The sequence below is a fragment of the Canis lupus genome, chromosome 9 (assembly GCF_011100685.1).
Source record: "Canis lupus familiaris isolate Mischka breed German Shepherd chromosome 9, alternate assembly UU_Cfam_GSD_1.0, whole genome shotgun sequence".
Taxonomy (NCBI): domain Eukaryota; kingdom Metazoa; phylum Chordata; class Mammalia; order Carnivora; family Canidae; genus Canis; species Canis lupus.
Window position 1 is genome coordinate 26,716,262 of NC_049230.1, and position 14,801 is coordinate 26,731,062.

Below are 14,801 nucleotides of genomic sequence, written 5' to 3' on the forward strand. Positions count from 1 at the left end.
AATTTCTTGGGTTAATTTTTTTTTAATTCTTTAGAAAAACGTATAAATAACTCATGTTTGGGATGTCTGGCTAGCTTAGTTGGTAGAGCATGCAACGCTTGATCTCAGGGTCATGAGTTCAAGTCCCACTTTGGGCCTAGAGCTTACTTAAAAAAATAAAATAAAAAATAAGTAAAAAAGTAACTCATGTTTGTTATAGAAAAAGGAATACAAGTCACTCATAATCCTGCCACCCAGAAATAGTCTTTATAAATATATATATATATATTTTGTTTATTATATATAAGATTTTTTTTATTCATTCATGAGAGACACAGCGAGAGAGAGAGAGAGAGAGAGAGAGAGAGAGAGGCAGAGACACAGGCAGAGGGAGAAGCAGGCTCCACGCAGGGAGCCCGATGCGGGACCCAGTCCCGGGACTCGGGGATCATAACCCGGGCTGAAGGCAGGTGCTAAACCGCTGAGCCACCCAGGGATCCCTCTTTATAAATATTTTTATAAACTCTTTATAAATGTATCCTCTTGGACCTACCTCCCCACATTCTAAGATTTATTCCCATGCCCTTCCTTCCCTGCTGGGGCACCACTGATAGGCACCCCCCAGCCAAGTATGTTGGAAGTATGCAGATGCCATTTTTAAAATGAGAATCTACTACAGGACAGCATATATTTGTTAATTTCTAGATTGTGGCTCTTGATGGTGAAGTCAGCTTCTTCATGGCGTCGGTATAGATTCCAATGACAATGTCTTGGCTGCATTTCTGGAACAGCTTCCCCCCGCCCCCCACCAGTCTCCTGTCCTCCGGCCTCCAGAGTGAGCAGAATAGTACACTAACATCACCAGTTTGTTCCTCCGCTTTGCAATCTAAACTGGCTTCTCATTACTTTTGGGATAGCCTCAGGACTCCTTAACCTGGTGTTGGTAGCTCTTTGTGACAAGAGGCCACCTTGCTTTTCCCATCTCTTCACTTCGCCACACAAAGTTACATTATGTGCCCTCCATGCCTGTCAGGCAATTTGCTCTTTCTAGAAGGGGACTGATTCTTTGCACCCCAGGATCTTTGTATCTATTGTTTCCTCTTCCTGGAATGAATTTCCCTTCCTTCTCTTTTGTCTGGATAATTTCTACTCTTCCTCTGAGACTTGGTTCAAGCATTACATCTTCCAGAAGCCTCCCTTAAATATCTCATCTCCAATCTTGTTCCATCTCAGTTTAGTGCTTCCCCTCTGTGGATATATCATGTCACCTATAGAACTTGTCTGGAAGTCTGTCTTGTCTAGACTCTGAGCGACATGAGGACAAGGACTCTGTTTTTTCGAACTCTGTTTTTCTACCCACTGACAAAATTCCTGGCCCACACTACATACTCAGTTCAAAAAATTTTTTTCAGATTAAAATGTAAGAATGAGAAATAGACCTTATAGCTACCCAATGTTATTGTTGCTCAAGAAGTGAGCATTTTAATCAGATCCAGGTACAGCGTACATTTTAAAATTGATCCAAACACTAAGTGTATACACACCTATGATCACATGCTTTACTTTGCGTAAATTATCCCACTTAATGTCATTTCAACCTCATGACAACCATGTTGAATAAGAATTATTTCCATGTTACAGGTCAGCGAGATTCAAAGTCGTATTAAATCTTACATGTAGTAAATAACAGGATCTGAATTTGAACCAAGATCAAAATCATGATCATTCTCTGAAGAAATGATTGGGATTTGATGGTCTTTAAGGTTTTTTGGATACAGAAATTTGTTTCCCCATTTGGTTCCTTGTAATTTAGCAGCTGAGTAATCGTGGATCTGCATCCCTCCTCACAGGTAACCAGGGAATTTGTGAATGAGTTGTGGATTAATGCATGATGACTCTCGTGCTGCTTTCTGGCTGACTCTCCACCATTGGCACCAAGTTGCAAAGGTCTTGTTCTTTCCTGTCCTGCATTGTACAAGTATGATAAGCTTGTTCCAGTCATCTTTCCTTAAAAAAAAAAAAAAAAAAAAGATTATTTTGGAAAGAGAGAACATAAGAGGGAGGGGCAGAGGGAGAGGGAAAGAGAGAATCTCAAGCAGACTCCACACTGAGCACGCAGCCCAACACAGGACTCTATCTTATGACCCTGAGATCAGGACCCAAACTGAAATCAAGAGTCAGATGCCCAACCAACTGAGCCACCCCGGCGTCCCATCCAGTCATCCTTCCTTTTTTTTATTTTTTTATTTTTTATTTTTTTTTTAAATTTTTATTTATTTATGATAGTCACAGAGAGAGAGAGAGGCAGAGACACAGGCAGAGGGAGAAGCAGGTTCCATGCACCGGGAGCCTGACGTGGGATTCGATCCCGGGTCTCCAGGATCGCGCCCTGGGCCAAAGGCAGGCGCCAAACCGCTGCGCCACCCAGGGATCCCCAGTCATCCTTCCTTAACCAAACATTTTTTGCTCAACTTGAAGAAGTGGTGAATTGCTTCTCACAGAGAAGATAGTGCTGATTCAGGTGGCAGAGTTTGTACTTTGACCTGACTTTAAGATCTTAACAGAAGGGCTCTGATACTGAATACTCTGTGTTGCTAGAAAATGCCTTGCTAGACTGTGTAGGCTCCCATTCACTCATTCATTCAAAAAACATATACAGAGGGCCAAATAATCCCAGTTAATAACAGTAGCTAACCTTTATTGAGGGCTTAATATGTGAGAAGCACTGCTCACATGCTTTACAAATAGTAACTCAGGTAATCCTCATTGTTGAAGATCCCCTCAGGCAGGAGCTATTATGACAGTTTTACAAATGAGCAAACTGAGACAGAGAGGGTAAGTAAGTTGCCCAAGGCCACACAGTCTTCTCATATACGGCCTCTTCTACCGTGCACAAGGCTCTCTGCCAGCTTTGAGTATGGGGAGCTGAGTATGACACAGGCCCTGCCCTTAAGTGGCTTACGAGTTCATGCAAGAGCAACGTGGAGCGAGGGACTGCAATACTCTGGTCTTCCCCTTGTGCTAGATGAAAAGACACATCAGAAAAGCCTGTTGGATAACTCACTGATGACCTCAGAGGAGTCACAGAGAAGGTGACACTTCAGCTGAGTCTTAAAGGACTATCGCAAGGTCCATAAATCAGAAAAGATGGGGTTTGCTGTAGAGCACAGCTTTTGTAGAAGGGACAGATGATGCAAGGTGTGGAATGGAAAAGGAATAACTTGCTAGAAGAACAGTGGAAAGTGCCGAGGGGTGGCTCACACAGTCACAAGGGAACACAGCAAGAAATGGGCTGAATATTAGATTGGGCCAAATCATAGAAGGTCTAAAGGAATTATATATTTCTTAAAGATTTTATTTATTTATGTATTTGAGAGAGAGTGAGAGCACAAGCACAGGAAAGGGCAGAGGGAGAGGGAGAAGCAGGCTTTCTGCTGAGCAGGGAGCCTGACTCAGGGCACGATCCTAGGACCCTGAGATCGTGACCTGTGCCAAAGGCAGACACTTAACTGAGCCACCCAGGTGCCCCAGGAACTGTATTTTATTTTGTGAGAAATGGAGAGTTAATGAAGGTTTTTAAACAGAGGAGTGGCGTTATGCCTATGAGCAGTGGGAAAGGGGGATGGGTGATGGAGAGAGTTAAAATAGGAAGCCAGGAATCAGCGAACCAGTTCCTGATTGGAATTAACCAGGCGAGAAATACACCGTCCCCCAAAAGAAGGCATTGGCTGGAGGTGTATTTTAAGAAGCAGATCAACTGGACTTGATGGGTGAAAGCTTCTCCCTTGGGCCTTATGTAAATAGGCTGGCGTGAACCAGTCAACCACAGCAGGGAATCAAGGAGGAAGAGGTCCTTCATTCATCTGTTTCTTGGTTCAACAGGACCTGCACCAGGTAGTGAGGATCTAGTGGCCAGTCAGACGGAAGCCAGCCCTCAGAGCCCACAGTGTCGTGGGCAGGCAGACGGGTAAACAGGCTGGTTACAATACAAAGGGGTGGGTGGGCCACCCACAGAGGCAAGTCTCTGAAGCCTGATGGTGAATGTCTTGACTGCAGGCTTCACTGGCAGGACCCACCCTGAGGCCTGGCTGGTTTCCTCTCTACCCTTCTGCTGGTCAAAGACCTGCCCCTGGGTTGTCCAGCCAGGACAGAGGCCACGAGTGGATATTTGGGGTTGGCAGGGCTGGAGCCCTGGAGAACAGCTCAAATGACAGCAGTACAGAAATGGGGCACCCCACTGTGTGAGCCACATCAATGCCCATGGAGGAAGTCAGGAGCCAAATGCCAGTAGGACTGGATAGAAACCCCTAGTCCAAAGGGCCAGGGCTGGGGAGGCAGAGCCAAGAGTTTGGAGTTGGGCAGATAGGAGGCAAAAACAAGCCAGAAGGGCTGGATGAAACCATAGGGGGTGGGGCTGGGGTGCTGTTTTCCCTGAGGGGCTGGTATGCCTGCCACGCTTGGCTTCTGGGAGCTGCCAGAAAGGGTCGGAGGTAGGACACTAACCACGTGCCTTCCCTGCACCCTGCAGAGAAGTGACCCTGTCCCCCGCATGCATGCTTCCCTCCCCATCCCAGGTACCCCCCCCCCCCCCAGTTCATCTGGGTGTGCTGTGGATTGGATCCTAAGGAACCAAGGTGGACTGTCTGTAATTGTTCGGCAGGAGGCAAGTGGAGGAAGAGAGAGGAGCCGCTCGCATAGACAGCAGGGCCTGTGAGAGCCCTTCGTCCCCGTCTCGCCCTCTCTAGTTGCCACTCTTTACAAAGAAAAAAAAAAAAAGGAATGAACGTGGTCAGCAAAAGCGAGAGGTGGTGTTTAAGCTGTCAGTGCTGCTGAGCCAAGCGGACAGCGCCCGCCCGACCCTTTGGGACACCCACAGAATCCAGGGCCCCTCTCAGAACATTCAGGGCAGACGGACGAGGTCAGCCACGGGGCGAGGAGGTGGGTAGAGAAGGCAATCGGGGAAGTGAGAGACACTGCCAACAGCCAAGGGAGCGGCGAAGGGGAACAGCAGAGATGGGGGAAGGAGGGTGGAAGTGGAGGCCCCGTTTCCTGTCTGCCTCTTGTGGCTCTGCGTCTAGAAGCCTCGGTTTCCAAACACCCGCACCCGCAGCTGACGTGGCTCCTGGGCACCTGGTGGTGGAGGGGAAGGCCTGAGTGGGGAGACCCACCGGGGCGTCCTGAAGCCTGCCAGGCCCGATGGGAGGTGGCCCCAGGTGGACCGGGACACCACCCGGGGAGGGAAGGGGACAGGGGCCGAGAGGCGTGTACCAAGTCCTGGGATCGCTACAGGCTCCTCTGCGTTTGGCTGCACTTGCTGGATGGGCTTTTCATTTTATTAACTTTAATTTGTAACTGGGTCGATCAGCAATTGTTCTTCCTGGAGGGTGTAATTAGGATTATAAATAAAGCCAAGTGGAGGGCTTGGATGACCTACAGCTGTGTATTCTGTGCTGTAATGAGCCCAGGGGGGCCCAGGCATCCTCCCCGGAGAACGCATTTTCCAACAATACGTATGTTGCTTCATGGGCTCCAGTGGAAAGCTGACGTCTCAGAGAATCCTCACACTTCTCTGGAAGGAATCAAATTGGCAACCTTGATCTTCTAGGGACCAATCAGCTTGGAGATTTACTGTAGGAGCCTTTTGAATTTAGAGCCCATAGCTCTAAGTCAATTCCAGAAGTCACATCTCCTGCAGGAAACCTTCCCCGGCCTTGTATAGGACCCTTTCTATCTGCCTGGTGGGGGCAGGACCCACAGCCCCTCAGACCCACCCCTTCCCTCCATGCCCACTGTCCAGGCTTTAGTTCAGGGCAAGTAGGTTTCCACCTACATTATTCCCCGATCCTCCTGGCTGCTCCCCATGCTCTCGATCTCATTTTCTCTAAAGCAATCTGACTAAAATGCAAATCTATCCTGGTCTTATGCCTGCCTGTAAGCCTTCCAGGAAAATTAAATGCCCCCTCTCCAGCATGGCACAAAGCTTTCCGCAGACTGGCCCATCGGACCCCCACACTCCTGCCATATCGCCCAAGGTGATCCAAATCATGGCCAGTCCCACACATCTCTGCACTTGGAATTCCCTCTTCTTTCAATATCCCTTTGCCGCTTTCCCAGGGAAAACTTCTAACCACCCTTAAGGCCCAGTCCAAATAAGTCCTCCTCAAATGAATCTCCTAAGCCACTCCTCCTCCAAACTGCCGTGGACTTTTTACCTTCACCCCTCTCATTGCTGTCTCTTGCCCTTATATGTCTGCCTTTGCTTGGCCTAACACTGGTCCTCCACTGTCTTAAATCGAGTGTCATTGTGTCCTTCTGGAATTGTGGATGCATTCTGGGCAAGGATTCTTATCTCCAAGATTTTTTTTCAAGGTCCAGCCCACATAAGGGCCCAATGAAGATGGTGCAAAAAAAATGTTCCAGGGGCACCTGGGCAGCTCAGTAGGTTAAGCATCTGCCTTCGGCTCAGGTTGTGATCTCAGGGTCCTGGGATCCAGTTCCGTGTCAGGCTCTGCACTCAGTGGGGAGTCTGCCCCGACCCCTCCCTTCACTCACATACTCTCTCAAATAAATAAACAAACAAATAAATAAATAAATAAACAAACAAAATCCTTAAATTAAAAAAATGTTATTTAATTTTTAACTCAATTACCTTAAGTTTGAATAGCCACATGTGGCTAGTGGCTACCATTGTGGACAGCACTGGTTTGGATCAAGCCAATTTAGAATAAAAGCCTAAACACACAACCTACCTGTGTCAGTCAGCCCCTCACAGCCACATCATAATCTTTGAAGAAAACAAATGCTAGCAGTAATAATAATAATAATAATAATAATAATAATAATAATGGGTTCAATGTTATTTGGGTAGCTCAAACTGGGCAATATCACATGGTCATCATCTGGTCTGGCTTCTTACCGTCCAAGGCCACATCATCTGTGTGCTCACTTAACACATGCTGGGACCAGAGGGATCTTGCCAGTAAGAGCCTTCTAAAGACTTGGACCATGAAAGCAACTAAGTGAGCTCCTCCTGGAACTGGCAGTGGTATTTTCCCAAGCAGGGGAGAATGCTTTGCCAGGTATCCTTGAGGTCTGAGGGACATGATCTTAATTTATCACGAAGGAGTCACTTGATGGCCCAGCCCTAAAAACTTCAGACCAGGATGGGAATAGGTACAGCTCGGCAGAAGTGCAAGTGCCAGGCCCCTGGGTTTCCTTCATTCCTGTTCCAGCGGAAGGGCCTTTATTCTGCTGGTACTTTCACTCCTCTTGGCAATTAGCAAGGAAGCTTCACCCTTTCTCTCCGGGCAGCTGCGTCCTTTGGAGCCAGGGGAGCCCAGAGCTCTCTGGTGACAGGCAACAGGATAGAGAGCCAGGTGACATGGGCTACTGGCAGCAAAAAAAGCAAAGTCGACTGGCCACATGCATCGCCTACCTCAGGTAGCAGCCCGCACTGGGGAGGAGGAGGTGCCCAGGACGGGAGCACTCAACCTCCCCTGGCCTTGGAAAGAAACGGTTTTATCTGGGGGAGGGGGGTGGCGGCAGACAGGGGGATGGGGTGAGGCTGCCAGGGTGGCTGTAGCTCTGTTTAAAAACACTCTCACGGAATGGTGTGAACTAGCAAAAGGAAAATAATTACAGCATTTTAGCCAACAATACATCTGCTTAAACTCAGGTATAAATAGATCTTCAGCCCTCCTCCGCTGAGCACAGCCTCTCAAATCTCAACGGTGAGCTGCCTCGTGGAGGGGCAGGGGAATGTCTTCTGGCAAGGCTAGGGGGCCCTCCCACCCCTGGAGCACTGCACCACCGTACAGCCCTGCTTGGTCTCCGGGGAGAGGAAAGGCCGAGGACAGGGAAGAGCAGCATTCCAAATCCCTCCATACTCATGCCTGTAACACCCTACAGCCGCTCTGTACGGGGCCCCGGTTGGGGGTTCTCAAAGTGTTAAACAAGCTTATCGTATGACCCAGCAGTCCCCCTTCTGGGTACTAATGCACAGAAATGAAAAGCACACGTCCCCACAAAGACTTATGCACAAATGTTCGTGGCAGCTTTATTCACCATAGCTGCCAGCTGGAAACAACCCAAATGTCTAAAAACAAGGGAGCTGATCAAGAAGCTAGGATTTATCCATACAGTGGAATATTACTCAGCAAGACAAAGAGAAGAGCCACCTGCAGACACAATGATATGAGTGAACCTCAAAATTACCATACAGACGGAAAAGACACATGAGCCCAAACTGTACGGTGATGTGTGTGAGACGGGCAAATCCGGTCTATGGAAATGGAAAGCTGATCCGTGGGTGCCCAGGCCCAGGGGAGGGGGTGAGTGGGAAGAGGACACAAGGGAACCTCTTAGGTTGATGGAAATGTTCTGTACTTGATTATTGTGTTAGGAACACAGCATGGACATTTACGCCTCCCCAAACAGTACATCTAAAACGGGCACGTTTTATTGTATGTACATCAGACCTCCATAAAGTTGATGTGGCAAGTCCTTCCTTCCGAAGGGCCTGGATGAGGGGGCTGGAGCCTCCATGCTGACAGAAGCCAGCCGGCCCCTCCTACAAAGTGCAGACACACGCCTTTTCAGAAAGCCCAATCAAAGATCAGGGAAGTCTCCCTCGAGGCCTGGTGATACCACCAAGCTGGAAAAACAGCTCCCTGGTGGCCTGGAAAAGGTCCCTCTCTGGCCCTTGATCCTTAAAAGGCTGGAATTTCTGGCTGAACAAGAGGGCCTGGGCCCAGTCTCCGGGCAGGACGCCCAGCCACCCTCACGCAGGTGCCGGCTTGCTGCCCAAGCACAAGCCCTGCCCCCCCCCCCCCCCCCGCAGGTCCCCACAGCCCTGTGGGGGGCAGAGCAGAGAGGCCACTCAATGCCCAGCCTTCCTATGCTCTGCCCCCACCACCTGTGACTGCCAAAGCCTCTGCATGCACAGTAGCTCTGGGGTGGAGGGTCGGTGGGGGGGTTGGGGGAGGAGGAAGCAACACCCCAGCTCCTATCCAGCTCCCCAGCCAGGGAGCCCTGAAGTCACCTGAGACCTTTACTCTGAATGAGGATGACTGAACAGCCCCCAGAGAGAGGCCGGGAGTTGGTGACAGGAGCCCTTAGCCCAGTGCCCTCTACCCCACACTAGACTGCGCTCCCAGGAGTTGCCTGCCCTGGGAGGGATTTTTTAATGGGGTTGGTTCTGAACACTAGTTCACTGGGGCAGGGCCTATGAAACAAAGGGACTGTTTGCCCCTGTGGCTGGGTGGCTCTGGGAGGGGGGTTGTGGTTACTGCTGCTGCTGGCTTGGCAAAGGGCAACCCTGCCCCCCAGATGTGGGCATCGTCCTTGCCCACTGGCTGAGGCCTTTCTGACTGTGGGCTCCAGGGCCCTTTGGAGCCCAGCAAACCCTCTGTGGGGTCACAGAGAGGGTGGGCCTGGGACCAGGTTCTGCTGGTGGCCGTGGGATCTGCTCTCCCAGACCACGAGGGGTCCTCATGAGCCCTAGGGGCCTCACCTCCTCCACTCTGTCTGGTTCTATCCATCTCTCTTTGTCTCTGGGTTTGCTTCCCTTCCCCCGTTCCCTGTTACCACCTGCACCTGTTTTTCCTGGCTTGCTCCATCTCTCCAATCCACAGGCTGTGGATTCCCAGGGGTCCCCTCCCCTTACCTCCCAGGCAGCTGTTGGCCCTGGCCTGAAAGTGCAAAATGAGCTAGCTCTTCCTCTCCTCCTACCCGCCACCCTGCCAGGGAGCCAGCCAGAGAGCCAATAGCCAGAGCACCAGGGGGTGCCCAGGGCTAGGGGCTTGAGAAGTGGGGGCTGTGCCCGGGTGTGACACCTGCCACACCCTGTGACCGTGACTGGGAGCTGGCCACTCACCCTCTGCTCCTCGGTTTTCTCATCTATAAGATGAGAACATCTTCACTTTTATTATCTCAGCTCTGCCCACCAGCACGCACACAGACACACACAGACACACAAACACATACACTCCATGTTTTAAAAGTTTAGGACTATCAAATTACATTCATTTCATAATTATTAATTCAGGAGCCGATGTGATATGAAACAAAAGCAATCAGAGCTCCTGAGCTGCATGCCATGGTTTTGTTTCATATAAAATAGGGTCTTGAATTAGTAATTACTGAATAAATGTACATTTATCATGTTCCCCATATAATTCCAGTAAAGAAACTTGACATTTTAGTTAAGCCTGTGTAGCCTTCACACAGATAAATGTTCTATTTCTGCTAGGCTTTTCAAAAGATAAAAAAGTCAGCCCTGGGTCTCTTCCTCCCCACGCTTTTCTGGTCTAGGGGTGGGATGGGGGAGCGGGGGAAGTGGGGAGCCAAGGACTGGTGATTGTTGAGACCCCTTGTGCTGCTGGGTTAGGAGGCCCGAGTGTGTCCCATCGGCTAGCACCCTAGTCACCCATTAGGCACCAGTATCATTGGTCCCGCCTACCCAGGCCAGGCTTCCCGTCACATACCAAAGAAAATGGCCAGCAGGATGAAGGCCTGGGCCCCAAGACCTGCCTCAGCACAAAGCTCTCTGTTCTTCGCCTGCCTGCCCAACCCACAAGAATTGGGAGCAGTGACAGTGGAAGCAGAAGGGGCCAAGGTGGGGGCGTCTTAGGATTTTCCCAAGGGAAAGGGAACAGGTGTCTTGGCAAGGAGACTGCACTTGGGAACGGAGGCTGCTCTCCAGAACATCTCACGGGCTTTCAAACAAAAGTGCAGGTCAGCTGGTCCCCATACGACCCCTGGAGAGACCTCTCTCTTCCACAGAAAGCGAGCCCCAGGGCGATCACTCCCATGCCATTCTCTTTTCCAGTCCCATGCAATCGGTCAAAGGCCCTGAGCCAGACAGGGTAAGCTGCGTTTCCAGTCTTGGCCTCATCTAGCAACATCCAGATCTGCAGCCCCTCCTCCTAGCTCCCTTCCCCACTGAACACCCCACTCCAGTGTCTTACAGATGCTTCCGATTCGGTGTGCTCAGAGCAGCCCATGACTCCCTCTCTGGGAGCAGAGCTGTCCTTCTGGCTGGGCTCCCCAGCCTTGCAGCTAGCCCCAGTCACCCAGGCCCTGCCTCTGGCCACAGAGAATCCACCGTCCCTGATCCCCCTCCTGGCCCCTCCTCCAGACCTCTAGGCCAGGGCTCCAGGCAGGAATAATGGTTTCTCCCTCAGTGCTCTGCAACCTGCCCTCCCTACAGCCCTGCCCCCCCTTTGCTCCCCACCTCCTCAGCCCAGGCCCCCATCTAGCCCTTCTGGACCACGGTGGGGCCTCCCATGGTCCCACCCACCCCCACACTGGAAGTAGAGGGGCCTCTGCACTTGGCTTCGGGCTGATCATTCACAGCCGTGGCCAGAACCTTCAGTGACTTCCTCATTCAAAGACTCAGCCTGTGTGGAAAGGAGGACGAAAGAAATGAAGGGTAACTCAAGTTCTCAGAGGGAAAGATGGGGGGCCATCCATCAGGTGCAGAGACGGGAAGTGACTGGCACAGGGTCACCTAGTAAGGCAGAAGCACACTGGCATGTTCTTGGGACAATAACACTCTTCTTCTGACCGCTCCCCTGTGTCCCCGCTTGACATGGTGTTCCAGTCACGCAGAGCTCAAATTTGCATGCTCTTTCACAGGTCTGCTTCCTTCCTCATGCAGTCAATGCCCTTCCTCTCTTCCCCCACCTCCACAGCCTTAGCCACCTGCCTGAGCCCAGATGAAATGCTGCCTCCTCCAGGAAGCCTTCCCTGAATGCCTATCCTGGCACACCCCTTTCATGTCACTCAGTACTCTCAGACTTAGGTTAGAATTAATCCCGTACGTGCCCCCTAGGAGGGGTGGGACTCATCTTACTCACCTCCATCGTCCAAGAGCACCCTGCATAGGACCTGGCCTGTCACAGGTGCTCCACAGGTATTTCCGGAAGGAATCATCATAATATTTATTGTTGTTATGAATGGCTGACGTTGACAGAGCCCTCACTTGAGTCAGCCACCGGGCTCAACATGCGAGTCACAGTACACGCATCTTCACAACAGCCCGGCTGACTAGCCCCATTTCACAGATGGGGAAACTGGGACTCAGTGGAAATAAGCAGCTGGCCCGGGCTCTCACGGCTGGAAGGTGGCAGATTTAGAATTCAGCCGCAGGCGTCGTCTAGATGCAGCCCTGTGACTCTTGTTCTCTGTGCTCTGCCTGCAGCCAAGACGACAGTGCACTGGGCCAGGTGGGAAGCTGGTCAGTGCCCAGGACTCCACTGGCCCCAGACGACCCTGCCAGCCCCGGTGACCCTTGTGGCCAAAGCCTGAGGGACAGAAACCCCTAGAGCGGTCACGACAGACTCTACTCAGTCCTGCTTTGCCAATGACCCTGAGGGTTCGGAGCAGGCCCTGGATCCCCAGCCCAGCTGGCCGGCTGATGACAAGAGTTCCCTGCTGGCCCCCTGCCACAGGGACACGGAGTACCTTTGCACATAACCTCTCTTTGTCACCCCGTTGGTCACAGTGAATAGGTCAGGCCCAGGGCAAACTGGTAAGGTGGCAGAAGTTTGTCTTGGATGGCGTGTGCAGCCTCTGTTCTGTTCCCTTTCCACTTGGGGCTTCCTGCTGGCTGACCCCTCCCTGTACCTCAGGGGGGACGCAGCGGCTTAACCCTTTGCACCCGAGAGCAGCACCAAAGGACGACAAAGGGGACTTCAGGCTTTTCGGGGAGACGTGCAGTGAAAGTGGGGCTTCTCCTTGCTCACAGAATTGGAACTGACCTGCAGCTAGTCCGATGACAGCCTGGGACCGTGTGTCCCCCCGGGGGGGCCCCTCCTCCACCACCACGGAGCTCAGCGGGGAAGACGCTTTCTCACCTGTTTCCCCACTGGCTCGGAGACCTCCCAGGTAGGGGGGGCTGGACAACCCCAGTCCTTGCTGCCACTCCTGTACCCCCAGGACCGGCCTGCTCCTGTTCCCCAATCCTGTGCGTGTGGCCCATGCTAGGACTGCATGGCACCGGCGCCTGGAACCGCTCCCCACTTGACGGACGTCAGAGGCTCAGAGGGGTCACAAGCCCGGTGTGTGAGCGGCTGGGAGTTGAACTTTGGTTCATGTGGCCGCGAAGCCCATGCAGCCTGGCTCCGGTGGCCTGTTAGCCTCAACTGCCCAACACAGTGTCCCCAGGGAGCAGAGGTCAGCTGGGGACAGGGGAGAAGGGGTGTCCCGCACTGTGCTTCCACTCCAGCCGCAGGGTCAGCCTGCCGAGGGCGGCCCACCCCTGCCTCTGCGACCGTGACCCTGGGCAGCGTAACCAACCTGAACCTCCCTTCCTTCTTTTGTGAACTACGAGCTAAAAACACCTATTTCTCGAGATTCTTGTGAGGATTAAACAAGATAATCCAAGTTCAGTACCGTGCACAGGAGCACCTGCTAGGTGCTCAAGGAAACCTCGCACTGGGCCTGTGCCCCCGGGTGGGGGTGGGGCAGGCTGGCGACAGTGACAGCAGGGCACCGGAACCCACAGGAAACTTCATCACAGAGACCAACAGCACATACATGGGAAGTAACAAAACAAGAAGAAAAAACCTTAAAATTTTGGCTGAGCAAAGGCAGCAGTATAATTACCGTCATTTATAAAAACTGCTTCCCATTAATGCCTAATTCCCGTGAAGCGCAACAATGATTATCTCATTAACTATGTGTCAGATTAACTTTGTTGTAGGTTTTATTTGATTAAAACAGTGAACTCTCAACACGTATGCTCATTCTTCATAGTCTGTGGTTTCTGGAGCACAGTGCTCTGTTGACATCTTTTTTTCTAAATTAGAAAGCATATTTCTGCGGAAGTGTCTTGTACAATCCAGTTATTTGGGGTCCCCAAGGTGGAGCAAGGTGGAGCAAGGTGGAGGGAGAGTTCCCAGTGCTTCCTACCAGCACCCACCTTTGGATAGCAGCACCCAACTTTGGATTTTCAAAGGCTGGTGAGGGAGGGTGAATTATGTGTTAATCTTTTAGAAGCTCGGCTTTTGTACCATTTGAATATTTTACTATGTGCATATGCATTATTTTATAGTAGCAGAGGTTGCTGGTTTGGTTTTTCCCCCCCAATCCGTTGAAAACTCCAAAGTTGTAACATCCTGGATCCTGTTTCCCCCATGGGGAGGAAAGGCTGCTATCTGTCATACGCACTTAAGCGCCTGACAATTTTCTCATTTTCTGATAGGCGCTGCAGCCCCCACCCCCCGCTCCTCACCCCTACCTTAACAGAGAAAAGCTGCTGGCTGACAGCTCCCAGCTGCACAGGGAGATAGCTGAGAATTTCCAATAGGGAAGTGCCATGCCTTGCCAACTCTGGGGAGGACAGAATAATTGGTTGGAACCACAGACCTGGGCGATGGTGCACAGGGAGACGGTCCTGGTAGAAGGTTCCCTGGGGGTGGGCTGGGCATCTTGGCGATGCCAGGCTAGAGGCATTGTAGCCAGGCCCCCAGGCCCTTCAGCGGCCCCTCTTACCTCCAGGAGCCCTGGAGTGTGTTGCTGCCATGGGGGCGGAGGAGTCTCTGCAGCCCACACTAGAGCCCTGGGTCCCTCTCCTGGAGATCAGGTGGTGTGTGGGGGAGGTGGTTCAGGAGGAAAAGTCCGTTCTAGCACTCAACTTCTATGGGGCAGGGAAGATGGGGCGGCGGCAGCGAAGACCCCCATTCTCATTATAGGAAAGAGAGGTCAGAGATCTGCAAGGGGGGACTCACATTGTCTCAATTCCCTAGAGTCTGTGCAGATGGAGATGGAGGGTGGGAGTGGCAGGGCTCTCAAGGACAGAGGCATCCTGGAGGATCTCG

The 14,801-nt window shown here is 51.6% G+C and overlaps 2 long non-coding RNA genes across 3 annotated transcripts in view; one reads left to right on the plus strand and one right to left on the minus strand.

The window, feature by feature from the left end:
• LOC102156847 overlaps window positions 1-4,813 on the plus strand; it is a 30,048-nt gene extending 25,235 nt beyond the window's left edge. The window contains exons 3-5 of one of the 2 annotated variants that reach the window (XR_005364495.1): window positions 1,830-1,957; window positions 3,862-3,946; window positions 4,640-4,813. This is a non-coding gene — a long non-coding RNA (uncharacterized LOC102156847). The remainder of the gene's footprint in view (window positions 1-1,829; window positions 1,958-3,861; window positions 3,947-4,639) is intronic. The other variant, XR_005364494.1, reaches the window with a different exon arrangement.
• Window positions 1,429-12,377, minus strand: LOC106559296. The gene is made up of 2 exons (XR_005364497.1): window positions 11,838-12,377; window positions 1,429-1,986 (listed from the first exon to the last, which is right to left on the minus strand). It is a non-coding gene; the product is annotated as an uncharacterized LOC106559296 (long non-coding RNA).
• Window positions 12,378-14,801: the final 2,424 nt, after the last annotated feature.